This window comes from Tupaia chinensis, unplaced genomic scaffold, assembly GCF_000334495.1.
Source record: "Tupaia chinensis unplaced genomic scaffold, TupChi_1.0 Scaffold143763_1, whole genome shotgun sequence".
In the NCBI taxonomy this organism is placed as follows: Eukaryota; Metazoa; Chordata; class Mammalia; order Scandentia; family Tupaiidae; genus Tupaia; species Tupaia belangeri.
In genome coordinates, this window is record NW_006203612.1 from 89021 (window position 1) to 107728 (window position 18708).

General features: G+C 37.0%; 1 long non-coding RNA gene and 1 pseudogene across 1 annotated transcript in view; both read left to right on the forward strand.

The window, feature by feature from the left end:
* LOC102502504 (uncharacterized) overlaps window positions 1–18708 on the forward strand; it is a 486787-nt gene that overhangs the window by 84799 nt on the left and 383280 nt on the right. The gene's annotated exons all lie outside the window — the stretch shown is intronic.
* LOC102502074 (cyclin-dependent kinase 4 pseudogene) lies at window positions 9240–10161 on the forward strand (annotated as a pseudogene).

The window sequence follows — 18708 nt, forward strand, 5'->3', positions numbered from 1 at the left end:
CTCTTTCCTTGATCTTCACGTAAGATTCCAAGCAAGTCTTGTTATTTTAGCTTTAAGATAGGTACTTAGAGCTGCCCCATAACCTAAAGTTAAAGGAGCCAGATTCTACATGGATGACTATAGCTTGAATCCCAGATATGGAAGCTTGAAAACATGCTAGACATACATGTGTGTGCTCAAAATCCCAACAGGATGAAGAAATAGATTGCAGCATGAGCATATTCCAGTGGGGGGAGGTTTTTCTCTTTCTCTCTCTTTTTCCTTATCTGGTGAGTAGATATGCCCTTTGGAACTTAAAAATGAGAAATATGAATTTGTATTAATATGTCTCTCCATCTCCTCTGCCACAACTTAAGCCTCTGCTATTATTGTCAGGCCAATTTCTTAGTAGTCTTTTCCATAAGTAGTCTTTGTACTTATACTCCTCCACCGTAAAATATTTTTTCCGTATAAGACATTATTTGATCATCAGTGGTTTCTCATTAAATTTAAACTGAAATGTAAGTGATTGTCATGATTTTTTCTGTCTGTTGTATCCTTGTAGAGATAGAGTTAGGCATGTTAAGGTTTTTGGAGAGACTAATACCTTTGAAAGAAAGAGGGTAAGAACAGGTTTGGGCAGGGGTAGCAAAGAAAGGACAAAGCAGATCTAAAACTGTTTGTGCATCCCCCAATAGCTTGCTTCTGAGTAATAGTTGCTTAGTAGAAGAGTCCCACAGAGGGTGGAGATGGATATGGCTAGTCTTGTACTAGAATCTTTCTCGGACTTCAGCTGAGACAATCCTACTAGCTGAAGAGCTGAAATGGATATTAAGGTGCTGACAGGTAACCACACTCCTTGCAATTCAACAGTTCATTATCTTCTTTTTTATTTTTTTTTTGGAGAGATTTTCGTTATAGGGCGCGTGCACTCGCCAGACAGACAGAGAGAGACAGAGAGACAGAAAGCGAGAAATCACCCCCCAGGGGGGATGGTCACGCCGCAATCCCTTCTCCTCCATTCTCCTCTCGGGATCTTGGGCACGCACGCACACGCGCCCAGCGTGAGTTTTCAGCCACCGGGTCCAGGACGCAAACCGCGGTCGACTATGTGGGAGTCCAGCGACATAGCCATTACGCTAACTGCTGGTTCCCAACAGTGCATTATCTTCAGACGATGGATTTGAATAGTAAATTTCTGAGTCTTCTTAGTCTCCAATGCTTATGTACTTAAGTCCTCTTTTCAGATCTTTAGAGTTATCTCACAGTACTTTTTCCTACAGGCTTTTCTGTCTGTTTCTTATACATACCTTTGTACTTTCTGTTTTCTCTGGAGTGTTTCTAATATGAATTAACTTAATTCTAACACATTTGCTGGTTATTATGAATATTCTCATTTTACAGACTAGAAGATAGTAGGACAAAGAGGTTAAATAATATACCCACTGCTCCATGTCTAGTAAATTAAATTGTAGAGCTTCTAAATAGATACAGTAGTCTCAATATTTATGATTATATTCTAAGATCTTTACTATCTTCATGGCTCAGGTCTCAGCTCAATGGTAACTTCCTCAAGGGAGCATTTACTGGCCACCCTAAGTTTAGTATTACCCAAAACCACTCTAGTTATTATTTATAACCCTTATATTTTTTCATAGACTTTCTCATAATATAAACATATCTTTTTTGTTGTTGTCAACATTTATTTTATCCTATTACATGAAAATGTAGACTCAATGATGTCAAGAGCATGTCTGTCTTCCATCCCTTATGCTCTTCACCAACACTAATAATAGAGCTTTACCACTTGTAGACCATCAATTATTTTAAATGTATGAATTAACAATACTTTCCTTCTCTAAAAAGGTGCAATAATGGGCTTTATTCTCCTTGGAAATACATATATTTATTATATTGAATAAGTATATATTTAACCTATTATAGGCCATTTTTTTCTCTCAACTAAGAAGTGTTTCATGTCAGTTCATCTCTGAAAAACAACATATTGAAAAGAAAACCTAGAAAGTGTTTAGAATTGTAAAGTCATGTACATAGGACCAGCTTGCTTGTACAGCAGACACATGCTGCTCAGCGATCCTGGATCCATGTGAAGGATTACAGATCTGGTTCCCTGTTCAATTTGGACACACCAGGCATGCAGATATCCTTGATCTTGACTCATGAAGAAGTCGAGTAACGTCATTGTGGTATGAGACCTGTTGTGGGTCTCTCTCTCTCTCTCTGTCTTTCTCTCCCTCTCAATTTCAAGAAAGAAATAAATGTATAAAAAGCCAATAAACATATAGATCTCTCTCTTTACATCTATATATCTACACACACACACACACACACACACACACACACTTACACACCCCTACCAAGGGACTACTTCCCTAAATTATGCAGAAAAAGTCTAGATCTGCTGGGCATTAACATAATTAAGATTCCTTGGAGGAGATTTATAGCTTTCTACCTATTTTTCATTAAGCCAATTCACTTTGTAGAAATCTTCTTTATTTTATTTTATTTTATTTTATTTATTTTTTTCATGCGTACTCACCAGAGATATTCACTTTGTAGCAATCTTCTTTATTTAATTTAATTTAATTTATTTTTTTCATGCGTACTCACCAGAGATAGGTGGAGAGATGTAGCGAGAGAGAGAGAGGAGAAAGCACTTCCTATGCTGAATGATCAAACTGCAGTCCCTTCTCCATCTCTTCCTTCTTTTGAGATTTTGGGCATTCATGCACATGTGCCCAATGTGTTTCTCAAAGTACAGTCTGGGATCTGTTTGTTTACGTTTTTGCCATAGGGTGCGCACACTAACCAGAGAGAGAGAGAGAGAGACAGTGAGAGAAAGTGAGAAATCATTCCCTAGGTGGGAGATGACCATGCTGCAGTTCCTTTTTCTCCATTTCCCCCCTAGGATTCTGGGCACACATGCACAAGAGCCCAGAGTAAGTAATTTTCAAGCCACTAGGTTTGGGACTTGAATCGTGGCTTGTCATGTAGGAGTCCAGCGCCACAACCATTATGCCACCTGCTGGCCCTGGTTCTGGATTTGAATCACACAGCCATGTGAGATCTGGCTGCCTTAACAAGTAGACCATGAGCAAGCCCCAAATTGTAGGACTCTTTGTGATTGATATTGGGTCCATAAGAAACGACCATACAATGTGGACATATATCCTCCAAGCGTATTTTGAATAAGTGGAGTTTTGCCTGGTGATAAGTGGAAGTCTAGATCAAAGCTATCTCATTTTGTGTTTTATATTACCACTGAACCATCCTTAGAATGTAGAATAAGAATTAATATACTAATTGTAAGAATTCCAAAATTACTTTCATGGTCTGTGAACCCAAGGTCATCAGGCTTGAGAATGTTAAATAAGGCTGTGAAATTCCTGTCTGTCCTTGTCTCCACTGCATCCCCACTCCTGACCCTCTCACCTCTGCTAACCCCCAAGAGAGTTGTTATGGTTTAAATATCCCTACCAAAACTGCTGTTGAAACTTAACTGCCAGTGTAATAGTATTAAGAGGTGGGGCTATGGGGCCAGCCCTGTGACCTGGTAATTAAGAGAAATGGATACCACATGGCAACCACATAGTTGACTCTGAGCTCCAATGGTTTGGAAAACATGCCTTGTGCATGTATGTACATGCTCCAAATCCCAACAAAGTGGAGAAATGGAGAAGGGATTGCAGTGTGACCATACTCAATTGGGGATTGATTTCTCTCTCTTTTCTCCTTTTTCTCTTTCTCTATCAAGTGCATATGATTTTTGTCAGAAGTTCAAAATAAAAAATTAATTAATTAATGGGTATGTCTGAATAGAGGTGATTAGGTCATGAGGGTGTAACCCCCACATGAATAAACGAATCCATTCTTGCGTTGATAGATGATCATGGAAGTGGTTGTTATAAAAGCAGCTCTCCCTTGCTTTCTGTCACACACGTTTGCTCTGGCTCACCATTTGATACTTCCTTCCATGCAATGAAGAAGCAGGAAGGCCCTCACCAGATGCCAGTGTCTTGATATTGATCTTGCCAGCCTTAAGAGCTATGAGCTAAATAAATCTATTCTTTACAAATGATCTCTTCTGTGGTATTCAGTTATAGAGATAGAAAGTGAAGTAGAACAGTAGTAAGTCAATATTATATCCCTGAGGAAACTAAAGAGTTTAGATGCACCAATGAAGACTTAAAAGATGGAGTAGATTGAGTTCTCCTGTTTGTCAAAAAATCAGAAAAATCTTGGGGAATGATCATGAATTATTACAGTTGGAGATACCAGTCTCAGCTGTGATTTTTTATTGGATGAATTTCAAAATATTCCTTGCACCCATTATGTAGCTATTAAAACCTCTTTTCTCCCACCTATCAGCAAAGATAATCAGAAGCAGTTTGCTTTCTCATGTCAGAGGAGGGAGAATATCTTTTTGTTTCCTCTAAGGCTATAGCATTCAAATCTGCTACCTATCATATCGTTTCCTTTAAATTTTCTAGATTCATAGCCATGTTAATATCTTAAATGTTTTTTTCTGTGTCTCTACTGTAGATATCTTCAGTAAAAAGTGATATTTATACAAACAGCTTCAAATCACTCTTATTTTCTAAAATTTTATACTTCATAAATCATTAGGAATACTGATATATGATTGAAACATTACTAATTAAAATATTATGATTTTAAAATATATAATATGATTTATTAGATGTCTCAGTAATTTTGTACTACCATACCATTTATTAAATTATTCAAAAAACTGTTAAAAGAAAAATCTTACAGTGTAAATTGCAATTTTATGAGGGATACTCTAAAAGTTCATGGATTATTTATTTGCTGCCTGGCCTTTCCACAACAACAGAATTAAAGAGAAAAACCATATTATTATCTAAATACAGAAAAACGTTCAATAATTTAAGTATCCATTTATGCCCCAAATCTCTGAACAAACTAAAAAAATAGGGAGATTCCACAAAATTAAATGTATAACACTTAGGGGCCAGCAGGAGGCATGATTTTAAGGCACTGAATTCCCATATGGCTGACCATGGTTTGTCCCAGACCTGGTGGCTTGAAAATCACACCAGTCATGTTTGTGTGCATGCCCCAAATCCTGAGAATGAAGAAGAGATTGTGGCATGGCCATCCTTCTGGGCGGTAATTTTTCACTTTCCTCTCTCTGTCTCTTTCCAGCAAGTGCATGTGTCATATATATTTAGACACACACACACACACATAGGTAGATATACAAAACTCTTAAAGCTGACAACACAGTTAATGATAAAACATTGAACAAATGATAATTAACAGGTAATTACATCTGTGCTCATATAATTATAGAAATTCAAGTTCATTGATATGCACTAACAGGTTTCATTATTTCAGAAGACAATTACTAGTTGAACATTCACTATTGCATTGTAAATAAAAACAATTAATTTATTGATCATTTCCATAAACAATTAATTTATTGATCATTTCCATCCACAGCGTTCATACTCTGCCCTAAGATTATTAAACAAGTGGGGGCCGGCAGGTGGCATGGTGTATAAGGGCGCTGGACTCCCACATGGTCGACCAAAGGAAAAATCAATTTAGAAGGTGATATTTTAGTTGTGAAATTTATAACTACAGGGCACTAAATAAATCATTAAATACATAGGAATTATTAATCTTGATATAATGGAAGTTTAGTTGAATAAATGTTCATTTCTGGTGAAAAAAAATGGTTTTGCTCCATAATATATTTTGTTAAAATTTCTACTGGATGAACCATTTAAATACAATAGAAGAATAGAAAAACTGAAGTAGATAATGATATTTTTAAGTTTTAAGATATATGATAATGGAAGGAATGAGTTGCTACCTTAAAAATATGTTTTTATGTCACGTCATTACCATTTATGTGCTGCTTATGTGACTAAAAGTTACAAAACCACAGTTTTTTGGCCATAATTATGTAAAATTATTAGCCTGACACTTTAAATAAATACATAGGAGTTTTGAATGTATCTAAACAAGTGCTCTTTCAGATTGAGGTATATGCAGACCAAGTTTATATGATATCTACAGGTTAAAGTGCATTTCTCTTTTCTATCGCTAGCCGTTTTAATATAGAAAATGATTCCAAAGTTTAAGTCTAATTCTATCTCCTGCACTTAGCTGGAGGATAGCAGTACATCCTTCAGGCACTGCAAAAACTTCCCTGCTTTCTTCTGAAATAATTCCTTGACGTACATTTAAATAGAACTTGGGTGGGAGGCAGCAGATGTCTTAGTGGTTACATCTCTGACTCCCACAGGGCCGACTTCAGTTTGAGTCCCAGGCTTGGTGGCTTGAAAATCGTGTGGGGTGCATGTGTTGCATGCCCAAGATCCTCGGAAGAGAATGGAGTAGAAGGGACTGTGGCATGGCCATCCCACTGGGGGATAATTTCTCATTTTCCCTCTCCCTGGCTGTTTCTCTCAGGTGAGCACTCACGCCCTAAAACAAAAAAATCTCTAAAACAAACAAACAAACAAACACATAAATCTTGAGGAAGTAATCCCTAACATCACCTACAGGTCAAGTATGTAATCATTGTATGTCTCCACTTAATATATACCTTGTGTCCATACTCTATGACTGAAACTGATTGACTAAAGGATATACAAACACAAATGCTCATGCCATGATCCTTCCCCCAACCTTTCTCAGTCAGCCAGGATCACAGGCACATGTGCATGCCTGTATCGACCCAGGAACAGAACGCAGTCTCTTCTAGGGGCTTCCAGAATTGCAGAATGTTGTGCTATTCTGAACTGCTGTGCCATTCCAGTAAGCATGGTTGAGTCCATTATATTCTTTAATAAATGTAGAAAAAGATATAATAGAGGCAGAGTGAAGTATCTCTTGGCTAGTACTATGTTGTTAATTTTTATTAATGAATGAGTAAACAATCTCGTTGTGCTGCTTGATATGTGGTATCTATGTTTGGTGCTCTCTACTTGTTATGATCCTACTGCAAGTATGGGACAGAAAACAATAACTACTTCTTATCGTTTTTAAATGTGGACTGAGGCACAGAAATTCTATCTTGAAGTCTAATTTACTCTCTCACCGGGAAAGCTGTTTTTAAGACAAAAGATAAATTTTTATGGACTTTTGTTATGTTAATACAAAGGGAAACACAAGTTTGGAAATGTTTCTAATGAATTATTTTCTCTTCAGGGTAAAGTTTTCAAAATGAGCTTGTATTTTTAAGAGGAAATCATATATATATATATTTTCCCTCTAGAGTATTATTAAGATAAATGAATAAACCTGAAGGACTTCATTTTTATTGTGTGTACATTAACATGGTAGCTTTGGTTGTAAAGAATTTTAGCATGTTTCCTAAAAAATTTGGAAAAATTTGGTTATTTATATATGGCTTAGCATATCATGATTTTCTAAAAGACAAAATATATAATGTTTTGCCAAATGTACACTGTTCATGAATTACCAATTTCTCTTGGGTTAAGTACTAGTAATAAATATTTGGTAGCAAATCTGTTATACAACTTCTAGAGCTGGGGACAAGCTGTTAGTGTATTGCTCTCCTTCCTCTGCTTTATATTTTATGATGCATTTCTTTCCTTCCTTTATTTCCTTCTGTACTAGATTATTTTCTATAGAAACCTGACAAAACAAGTTCCCTTTTTCTCTGTGCTATAATGTTTTTCTTTCACAATATATATTTTAGCTTATTATTATTTTTAAATTTAACATGCTTATTACCTAGCAATAATAACGTGTGAGGGTCAGATAGTAGTTAAGTGGTAAAATGTGATGCTTTGTGAGGCTAACCCGCATGGGAAGTTTTCACACTCAGAGATCGCTCTGAGTACATCAGGCATGTGCATGCCCATGTCCAGGACTGGCTGAGGATGGAGGTGGATCGTGGCATCAAGACCTGTTAAGTGTACTGTCTCTCTCAATCATGGAAGAAATTATTTTTTAAATGTAAAAAATAATATATGATATAAAAATAATAAAACTATTATCGCTGTAAATCATTAAGATTATGAAATGAAACCACACTAATATCATCAAAGCTACTTCTATAATCCTGTGATCACATTATCACTCTTCTTACCAGAGGTTAAGTCATTTTTCTTTGAAACATTATATCAGTTGACTTTAGAGACACCACTTTAGCTTAGCTTCTTCTGTTTTTTTTTTTTTTTTTTTTTCTTGGAGAGGTTTTTGCTATAGGGGCATACGCTCGCCAGGAAGACAGAGAGAAACAGAGAGATAGAAAGCGAGAAATCACCCCCCAGGGGGGATGGCCACGCTGCAATCCCTTCTCCTCCAAATTCCTCTCGGGATCTTGTGCACATACACACATGCACCCTGGTGTGAGTTTAAGCCATGGGGTCTGGGACTCGAACCGCAGTCGACTACATGGGAGTCCAGCGATATAGCCATTACACTAACTGCTGGTCCCAACTAGGCTTCTTCTTTCCTTAGTGTTGTATCTTAATCTTTCTGGTTTCTTCTTTTCCGTACAACTAAGCAGTGAAGTGCCAGAGGTCATAGTCCTTCATCTCCCTCTTTTCTCTATCTACTGTCACTAGATTATTTAACTCAGACTCAGCTTTTAAAAAATCATCATTACATTTGATGATATCTATGCTTGAGTTGCTGGACAAGAAATTCTGATGAACACTGGACCTCTATATTCAGTTCCTTCTTCAACTTCTCCACATAGATGATTTATACCTGGCTCAAACCCAATGTGTTAAAAATCAAATCTAATGTTCTAGCCATCACGCTTCAACTTCCACTTCTAGCAAAAAGTAATTACCAACTGTTTATGAAAGTAATGGTTGTATTAAATGTTCACTCACAGTTTATAAACTATTTTGTTACTCCAAATTCATGTCAATACTTAATGTTATCATACATTTAATTTTTGCTATTCTGGAAGGTGTAAAATGGTATTTGTGGCTTTTAATATTATTTTTTCTAATTGTTGATAGGATTATCTTTTCAAATGTTTATTTTTCCTTCATGGATTTATGCTTGTTGATGACTTTCAACTATTATTTTGAGGAGAGGGTAGTTTGGATTCCTTTCTTTTTCTTATCAGTTTGAAAGCGTTTTTAAAAATTATTGGTATGGGCCCATAGCATCCAGCTGCTCCAGACTGAGCTGGGGTGTATAGCGCCTCAGGAAGCAGCTCTGGGGCCCCGATAGCAGGCTGCCCTTGTAGCTCCCAGCTTGGCGTGAGGGTCTCCCCAGATCTAAGAATGGCTACCTCTCAATATGAGCCAGTGACTGAAATTGGTGTTGGTGCCTATGGGACCGTGCCCAAGGCCCAGGATCCCCACAGTGGCCATTTTGTGGCCCTCAAAAGTGTTAGAGTCCCCAATGGAGGAGGAGCTGGAGGGGGCCTTCCCATCAGCACAGTTCACGAAGTGGCTTTATTGAGGCAGCTGGAGGCTTTTGAGCATCCCAATGTTGTCAGGCTGATGGATGTTTGTGGCACCTCTTGAACTGAATGGAAGATCAAGGTGACCCTGGTGTTTGAGCACATAGACCAAGACCTAAGGACATATCTGGACAAGACATCCCCACCAGGCTTGCCAGTGGAGACCATCAAGGATCTGATGTGCCATTTTCTAAGAGGCCTAGATTTCCTTCATGCCAATTGCATTGTTCACTGAGGCCTGAAGCCAGAGAACATTCTGGTGATAAGTTGTGGGACAGTCAAGCTAGCTGACTTTGGCCTGGCCAGAATCTACAGCTACCAGATGGCACTTACACCTGTGGTTGTTACTCTGGTACCATGCCCCTAAAGTTCTTCTGCAGTCTACATGTGCAACACCTGTGGATATGTAGAGTGTTGGCTGTATCTTTGCAGATATGTTCCTTCTCTGTGGAAATTCTGAAGCTGACCAGTTGAGCAAAATATTTCACCTAATTGGACTGCCTCCAGAGAGTGACTGGCCCTGAGATGTCTTTCTACCCTGAGGAACCTTTTCCCCCAGAGTGCCCCGCCCGGTGCAGTCAGTGGTGCGTTAGATGGAGGAGACCTGAGCACAACTATTGCTGGAAATGCTGACTTTTAACCCACACAAGCGAATCTCTGCCTTCCGAACTCTGCAGCACTCTTATCTGTATAAGGAAGAAGGTAATCCTGAGTGAGCAATGGAGTGGCTGCCACAGAAGGAAGAGACACTGCCATTTCCTTCCCGGATATGCCGAGAGAGGAGGACCCCACTGAGAAGGCTACCTCTGCCTTCATCTCCAAGGCTGTAGAGACTCCTCTTTTTACAGAGAATATTTTGTTGCCTTAATGACATTCCCTTCCCACTCTTCCTTTCAAGGCTTACCCTTTTCCTACCTCCACCCCTCCACCCACCTGTCATCTCTCTACACTAAGAGATATATTCTTTTTTCTCTTCCCAATCTTGATACTGGGTTTCTTTTTTATATAGAAAAACAAAATGAGACAAAGAAAAACAATTATTGGTATGAACAGTACTGTTTAGGTCCTATGTATTTCTGATATTTTTTTTCCTGTCAGAATTTGCATTTTTAAAATGTAATTTTGTAAAAGATTTAAAATGTACATAATGTCTGCTGTTAATTTTTTGTGACATGTTTTTGTGTCATACATAAGTCTTTCCATATTCAAAGTTATCAAGGGGACATATTTTGAGAACATATGCTATAGATTATGTCACATGTAATCAGATGTCTTTGTTAATTATCTCTTGAATCTTCTTTAGCAAAGAATAGCCTCTTATACTTTATATGAAGATGTTTATCTAGAAAATACAGTTTTTAATCTATCAATATAATTAAGGCAAATCAGAATTACTTTGCTCTCACATGGCTGTAACATAAGTATATATTTATTTCTTGTATCAAGACCTTGCCAAATCTCCTGCTTCTATCATAATGCAATCGGAAGATAGTGTGATAGTGATGATATCCCAGGCAATATTTGATGATGTTGTGATATGCTAATTGGACGTGTCTCTGTCAGTTGCTACATTAAAAAAACCCATTACTTAATGGCTTAAAACAATAATTTTTATATGTACTTCTGACTTTAAATGTATCAGGTGGTTACTTTCAAATTTTGGATGGGGATTTAGGCATTTGAAAATCTAACATGATAATAGACAGTTATCTTTTGAGGAAGATGTACATCAAATCTTTGACTTGATTGATATTCAATACATGTATGCTTTGAAATAAGCGTATTTTATGCTGTGAAGTTGTACAATGATTCAATTAAAAAAAAAAAAAACACAAACCTGACTGGGTTATATATCCAAGATGGCTCATTCCCATGACTGACAATTAAGGTTGATTATCAGCTGAGAGCTCAGTTAAGGCTGTAGAATGTTAAGGGACAGACATAAAGCCCAGTCCTGACTATTTGTCACAGAGAAAGCCAATTCTGAGATGAGATTTGATGGAGGAAAACTTTGCTATGGAAGATATTAAGCAGGAAAGTAGTAAGTACAAGGCTTTTTAAGAAACATCTCCATGATTAAAGGGCAAGTCAAGAATGTGACAATGTGAGAGTTTAAGAGTAGGAATTCAGGAGCTTTCCAGAAAAGTTCTTGTGATGCCATCTGCAATGGATGGTCCTTTTTCTTGGTGCCAGGAAGTCTAGAGGAGGGTCCAGAGCAAGATGTTATCATTAGGTTTGTTCTGGGCAAAGAACTTAAATAAAACTTTTAGGACACCTGGATTTCTTCAAACTTAGTCCTGGAAGTCTTACATCACTTCTATTTAAATCCATTCCTAAGGTTGGTTGGATTTAAAGTTAAGGGAATTAGATTCCTCTTGATGGAAGTCAAGTCAAAACATTTGTAGTTTTACTTATCCCACCTCAGGCCTGGTGAGTACAAAATACCAAGGACCCTAATTGCCTTAGTAGAGTACATTATAGATCACATAAAAGTTCAGGAGCCTGTCATATATGCAAAGTTTCTAAGGTTTATTGTTGGGTGCATGTTGAACTATCTCTTCTAAAGCAAAAAACAAATTGCTGCACTTTACAGTGTCTACCACAAAGACAAACAATGTTTGGAAACCTCCTCTTCTGCCTCTTAGTGGCTAAATTCAAACTTTTCTTTCTTTTGTTTTCCCTTAAGCTATAATTGGTAACAGTTTACTCCATTCAAGTAAGTAGCTTGATAAGACTCAGCATGTTGGTATTCTAAAGGTAACAATGAGCATATCTTGAGCACAATGTTTCTTTCTTTGTAGGAGAAAGTCAGCTGTGAGAAAACAATTTGTGAGCTTGTGTTGCAAAAACCAACAGGGATAGAGATGCATAATTGCCTGTGTCTCAAAATCTGCAGTTGAGACTCTTATCAGGAACAGAGACTGCAGTTTGTCCAGCATTCTTCACTCACCTGGCCTTGTTTAAGCTTAAAAACCACCATTTAAAGCCACTATTTGAAGTAATCTAACCACATGCATCTGAGACTTGGCTTTGGCTCCCACCTTTTCAGGAGGTGTCCCCAGATTTGAATAAAACATTTCTTTATACTAAACTCTGGTGTCTCAGATATCCACATTACTGCAAATGTCAGGCACAGAAACTTGGATTTGATAGTAGTAGGCCTAATTAAACTTGGAAGGCACTGCATAACAACCTGTGGTGAGCTGCTCCGATCAATTTATAGATAAAATATACACCTCTTTTTGAATAAAGTCTAGAACAATACCATCTGCAATATAAGTACTATGACGCTTCAGCCTATAGTCTAGAATTGGAAGTGGTCTGCGGCAACAGAGCTGGCATACAGGGACTCGGCCAAGCTCTTTAAAAAAATGACAATATAAACACCTAAGATTTTTAAATATAGGTTGTGCTGACACCCATTTTTTGTAAAACAATTTGCTACTCTGCCATGGTGATGAATTTGACATATGACATCCTGAACTGAATACTATCTGATTTAGTGAATTATATTACTTTAGGTGCACATTAGCATTACATAGTGAGATAATAATAATTCGTACAAGAATGGGTCCAAACAGATGTTAGCCAACAGAAAGCATTAATACGCAATATAAGCAGCTGGATCAGAATCCAGTCATACCTTCTTAGACCATGTCCTCCACAACTTCCCTCTCTCTCAACTCATTCCCTAAAGCCTTATGAGAAATTAATTGGTTAATAAAAAAGGAAACAGTGTGAGCTTTGTATATTGATGGCTCTGCAGAGTAATACTGGTGCGAACTAAAACGTATGGCTGCTGCATTTTAGCTCCTCTTGTGGCTTGCCCAGGAATGAAGGGAGATCCTTCAAATGACAAGTGAGAATAAAGATAGCACATTTGGCTGGCTAGTTCATGTGGAAGGAAAGATGGTTTTAGAATGGATCTATATAGTTTCTTTGCATTGCGTAACAAGTAGACTGGCTGATTAGAGATTTGGAAAGAGCCAAGATGGGAACATTAACACTATCCCTTGTTGGTTTTCATTTTTAAAATAATTTTTAAGTTACATTTCATCACTATACATCAATGTAGTGCACAACACGGTTTCTCCCAGCACAAATAACAGTGCATATCTGTCAAATCAAAGACACTCCCATATACATCGTCAATAGATAGTTTTTCATTTTCGTTTCTAGTAAATGTCTTTGTGTATTTGTCAAATCAAAGACACTACTATATACATCGTCAATAGATAGCTTTTCATTTTCGTTTCTAGTAAATGTCTTTGTTTTGTCTCTGAACCCCTCTCACCCACCCCCTATTACCCTATGCCCTATTATCCCCCCCCATAACTGTCTTTCAAAACTACAGTAGCCTTCCCTGCTATTATACCTCCTACTCTTTCAGTTACAGCTATAGAGTGAAGACATTGAGCTATATTAAGTGGGGACATATGAAGCCTGTCTTTCATAGTCTGGCTTGCTTTGTTTAGCATTAAATCTCCCATGTTCATCCATTTCCTATAAAATGTCAGAGTCTCATTGCTTTTTATGGCTGAGTAGTATTCCATAGAGTGTATGTGCCACATTTTTAAAGTCCACTTGTCTGTTGTTGAACATTTGGGTTGATTCCATGTCCTAGCAGTTATAAATAATGCTGCAATGAATGTGAATGTGTAAGTGTTTTTCCTATTCTCTGAGTAGATACCTATGAGTGGAATTTTTGGGTTGTATGGTAGTGCTGTTTATAGGTTTCTGTGGAAACTTTATAGCATTCTCCTCGGTGATTGTACTAATTTTTATTCCCACCAGCAGTATGAGAGAGTTCCCTTTTCATCACAGCCTCACAAGTGCTTCCTTATTAATTTTCTTAAAATTGAGAACTTTAGAGCAGATTGTACTGTTTTTATTTAGTTGTTAAATATTAAATCATTTATTTTTCTTTTTGATTATATGATTTCATAATCTTGTGAATATTATAGAGTGTGAATAAAGTGCGTTTATACAAACCTAGATGGTGTAGTATACTCCATACATAGACTATATAGTATAGCTTATTGCTCCTAGGCTACAAACCTGTATAGCTTTTGTCTCTACTGAACACTATTGGCAATTATAACAATAACATAATGAGAAGTAGAGAAGGTACAGTAAAAATATAGCACAAATATGTAAAATGATACTTCTGTGTAGGACAGTTAACAATAAACCTGGAAGGAGTGGAGGTTACTCTGTGTAAGTCAGTGAGTAAGTGGGCAGTGAAGGTCAAGGCCTAAGGCATACTGTGTATTCCTGTAGACTTTATAAATACTCCAGAGGTAGGATAAACTACATTTATGAAATTTTTTTATGTGTAAATTAACTTTAGCTTACTGTAACATTTTTACTTTGCAAACTTTTTAAGTTTTAAAACCTCTTTGACTTGAGTCCGGTAGATGGCAGAATGGTTACATCACTGGACTCCCACGTAATTGACTGTGGTTCAAGTCCCAGACCTAGCAACCAATATCCGTTTCTAAAATTTTTTCATTGCTCCAAACAGAAAGTCTGCACTCATTAAAAAAAATAACTTTCCATGTCCTTTCCCTTACAGCCCTAGTAACATTGCTTCTATTTTTTCTTCTCTATGAATTTGCATGTTCTAGTTATTCTGCATAAATGGAATCATGCCATATTTGTTTAGTGTGTCTGGCTTATTTCACTTAGCATAATGTTTTCTTGATTTATCCATGTTGTAACATTTATTAGAATTCAATTTCTCTTTAATATTGTATTATGTGTATATACTATGTTTTATCTATTAATCCTTGTGCTGATGCCTATTTGGATAGTTCCCACCTTCTGGCTGTTGTGAATAATGCTACTATGAATGATGGTGTACAACATTCTGTCTGAATCCCTGCTATCAATTCTTTTTGAGGAAGTCTCTTTTTTTTTTTTTTTTTAGAAATATGTTCGTGGTGGGACTAGCAGTTAGTGTAATGCCTATGTCACTGAACTCCCATGTAGTCGACTGCAATTCAAGTCCCAGACCCGGTGGCTTAAACTCACGCCGGGTGCGTGTGCATGCATGCCCAAGATCCAGAGAGGAGAATGAAGGAGATGGGATTGTGGTGTGGCCATACCCCCTGGGGGTGATTTCTTGCTTTCTATCTCTCTGTCTCTCTCTGTCTTTCTAGTGAGCACATGCACCCTATTGCAAAAACCTCTCAAAAAAAAAAAAAGAGAGAGAGAAAGACAAAAGAAATATATTCATGGTAAATTGATTTCTCTTATCTTTTTTTCATTATATTTTTCTATAAGATAATACACCATGAACATTATTCTCTATAAATGAAAACCTTTTGGTGTTGAAGTCTATGCTTTCAATCTTTTTAAAGAACTTGTTAGATTTTTAGAAGCTTCTGGTAATTTCACAGTGAATTAAGATTTCATTTTTTCCCCCTGCTTGTCCATCTGTCCTTCCTTCCTTTCTCTTTGCCTTTCCTTTCTTTACTTTCCCTTTCCGTCCCTTTCCTCTTTTCTCTCCTCTTTCCTTTCTTTTAATTTGTTATATAGGGTGTGTGAACTAACAAGAGAGAGCCAAATGAGGGAGAGAGAAAGAGATAGCATGAGAAATCACTACCCACGGAGGATGGCCATGCCACAATCCTTTCTTTCTCATCTATCTCTCAGGATTTTGGGAACACATGCACACTGCCCAGTGTGATTTTCAAGCCATTTGGTCCAGGACTTGAACCTCAGGGTTGGTTATATGGAATCCAGCACCTTAACCTCCATGTCCCCTGCTGATCCTTTTATTTCCTTTATAAATGATCTCTCATTTAAATTTAATTATTGTACATCTCTTTAACATACTATATGACTTTCAAAAGATGCATGCAGTATGCAACAATCAAATCAAGGATATTACCACATATGTCATTTTCGACAGAGAACTTTACATTCTTATGTCTGTTAAATATTTCCTGTAGTTTCTTTCTCTTTTGTCTCCTTTTTAGCTATGTGTTCATGTTCCAGCAACAATTCCTTTGTTAATAGTAACTTATAGGAGATCCTCAATATCATTCTTTTTTTTAAATTTATCTTATCCATTTAATCACTATAAATTACTTAGCTTGTAAGTTGAATTTACTGAACATGAATACGTTTTACACCAGTCCAGTTGAGGATGAAAAACACATTATCATCAACAAATAATAATCCATTTCTGTGTTCCATAAATGTCTTGCCTCTCTATTTTCCACCTTATTTTCTTTCCTCAATACCATTCTTACTCACACTCAGGTTATAGTTGTTTGCATTTCAACCACAGCCTTATTGATTTTTGCAATGTCTTCATCCTTTTCAGATCACTAGAGGTCATAGAAGAACCTCTTTTGTGTCTTCTTCAAAATGGCAGGTTTAAAAAATAATAAATCAATTGGTAGTGCTTTTGTGTTTTCTCTATCCTGAAATAATATTTATAAAATTGGAATCATCTCTTTATTTAAAATGTGGCAGATTTTGTTGTTAAAATGTTATGGGCCTAGTTTTATTTGTGAAAATATTAATTTTTTTACAGTCATTCACTATGTATCAGTACAGCAAACAAAATGAATTTTCCCATTCAGAATAGACTGCATACTGGCTCAGTCAAAGGTATTATTATACATACAATTGTCAACAAATACTTTTCTATTTTGTGCTTAACTGTTTCACTTTCTTTTTTCTCCTTGACTCCCTCCTCCTCATCCTCTGCCATTTCCCACCTCCTCCCACACTGTCTCTGGTATCCACAGTTGCTCTCCATGCCTTTATATTGTTCAATATTTCAGTTTCTGCCACAGAGTGAAGTCATTTGGTATATATTAAGCAGGGACATACAATGCCTCTCTTTCATAGTCTGGTTTGCTTCACTTAGCAGTAAATCTTCCATAATCATACTCTTTTTTTTTTTAATACACATTGTAGATATTTATTGATACTTTATTGAATACTTATTCTGTTTCCATTGTGTTTTAATTCTACTCCTCCATACATGCCTAAGATTGTCCCAATTGATAGTCCTTGTCAGGCAGCATTATTGTATGCATTCCTCTTTTTTATTTTATATTTATTTATTTATTTAACATTTTTTAATACATTCAATCACATTATTTAGCATACAAGGTGATCATTTCAATATGTGAACATTTCTCCCCGGTCTAGTTGATCAAAATATAACCATACCACCTCCCTGTCTCAACAATGCTGTCTCCGTATCCCTCCTCCTAATGTTTTCCCCCCAGGCCCTACTCCTCCACACACATGGCATCTGGCATTCACACCCATCTCTTGTGTTTGTACATCCTTTAGCCCATCAGTTTCAGTTATAGAGTGAGGACACTCGGTATATTATTAAGTAGGGACATACAGTGTCTCTCCTTCATCAAATGCCAGGATTTCATTTTTTTTTTTATGGCTGAATAGCATTCCACAGTGTATATGTGCCACACTTTTTGAATACATTCATCTGTTTTTTGATATTTGGGTTGGTTCCATGTCTTAGTAATTGTGAATTATGCTGCAATGAACACAGATGTGCAAGTGTTTTCCCAACTGAGTATATTTCTGTCTTTTGGGTAGATACCCAGGAGTGGAATTGCTGGATCATATGATAGTTCTAATTGTATGTCTTGGAAGAACCTCCAAATTATTCTCTATGGTGTCTGTAATAATTTACATTCTCACCAACAGTGTAGGAGAGTTCCCTTTTCTCCACAGCCTCAGCAGCACTTATTATTTATTTTTTTATTTGTAGCCATTTTAACCTGGGTTAGGTAGTGTCTCGTTGTGGTTTTGATTTACATCTCCCTTATGATAAGAGATGTTGAGCATTTTTTCATGTGCATTTTGGCTGTTTGTATATCTTTCTTAGAGAGTTGTCTATCCAGCTATTTTTCCCATCTTTTAATTAGGTTGTTCATTTTTTTTCAGGTGTATTTTATAGATTCTTTAAGAGTTTATCAAAATTTCTTTTTTCTGGGACCAGCAGTTAGTGTAATGGTTATGTCGCTGGAATCCCATGTAGTCGACCACGGTTTGCGTCCCAGACCTGGTGGCTTAAAACTCACACTGGGCGTGTGTGCATGAGGGCCCAAGATCCCGAGAGGAAAATGGAGGAGAAGGGATTGTGGTGTGGCCATACCCCTGGGGGGTGATTTCTCATTTTCTGTCTCTTTGTCTCTCTCTCTCTCTGTCTGGCGAGCTCATGCACCCTATAGCAAAAACCTCTTCAAAATTTTTTTTCATTTTTGTAT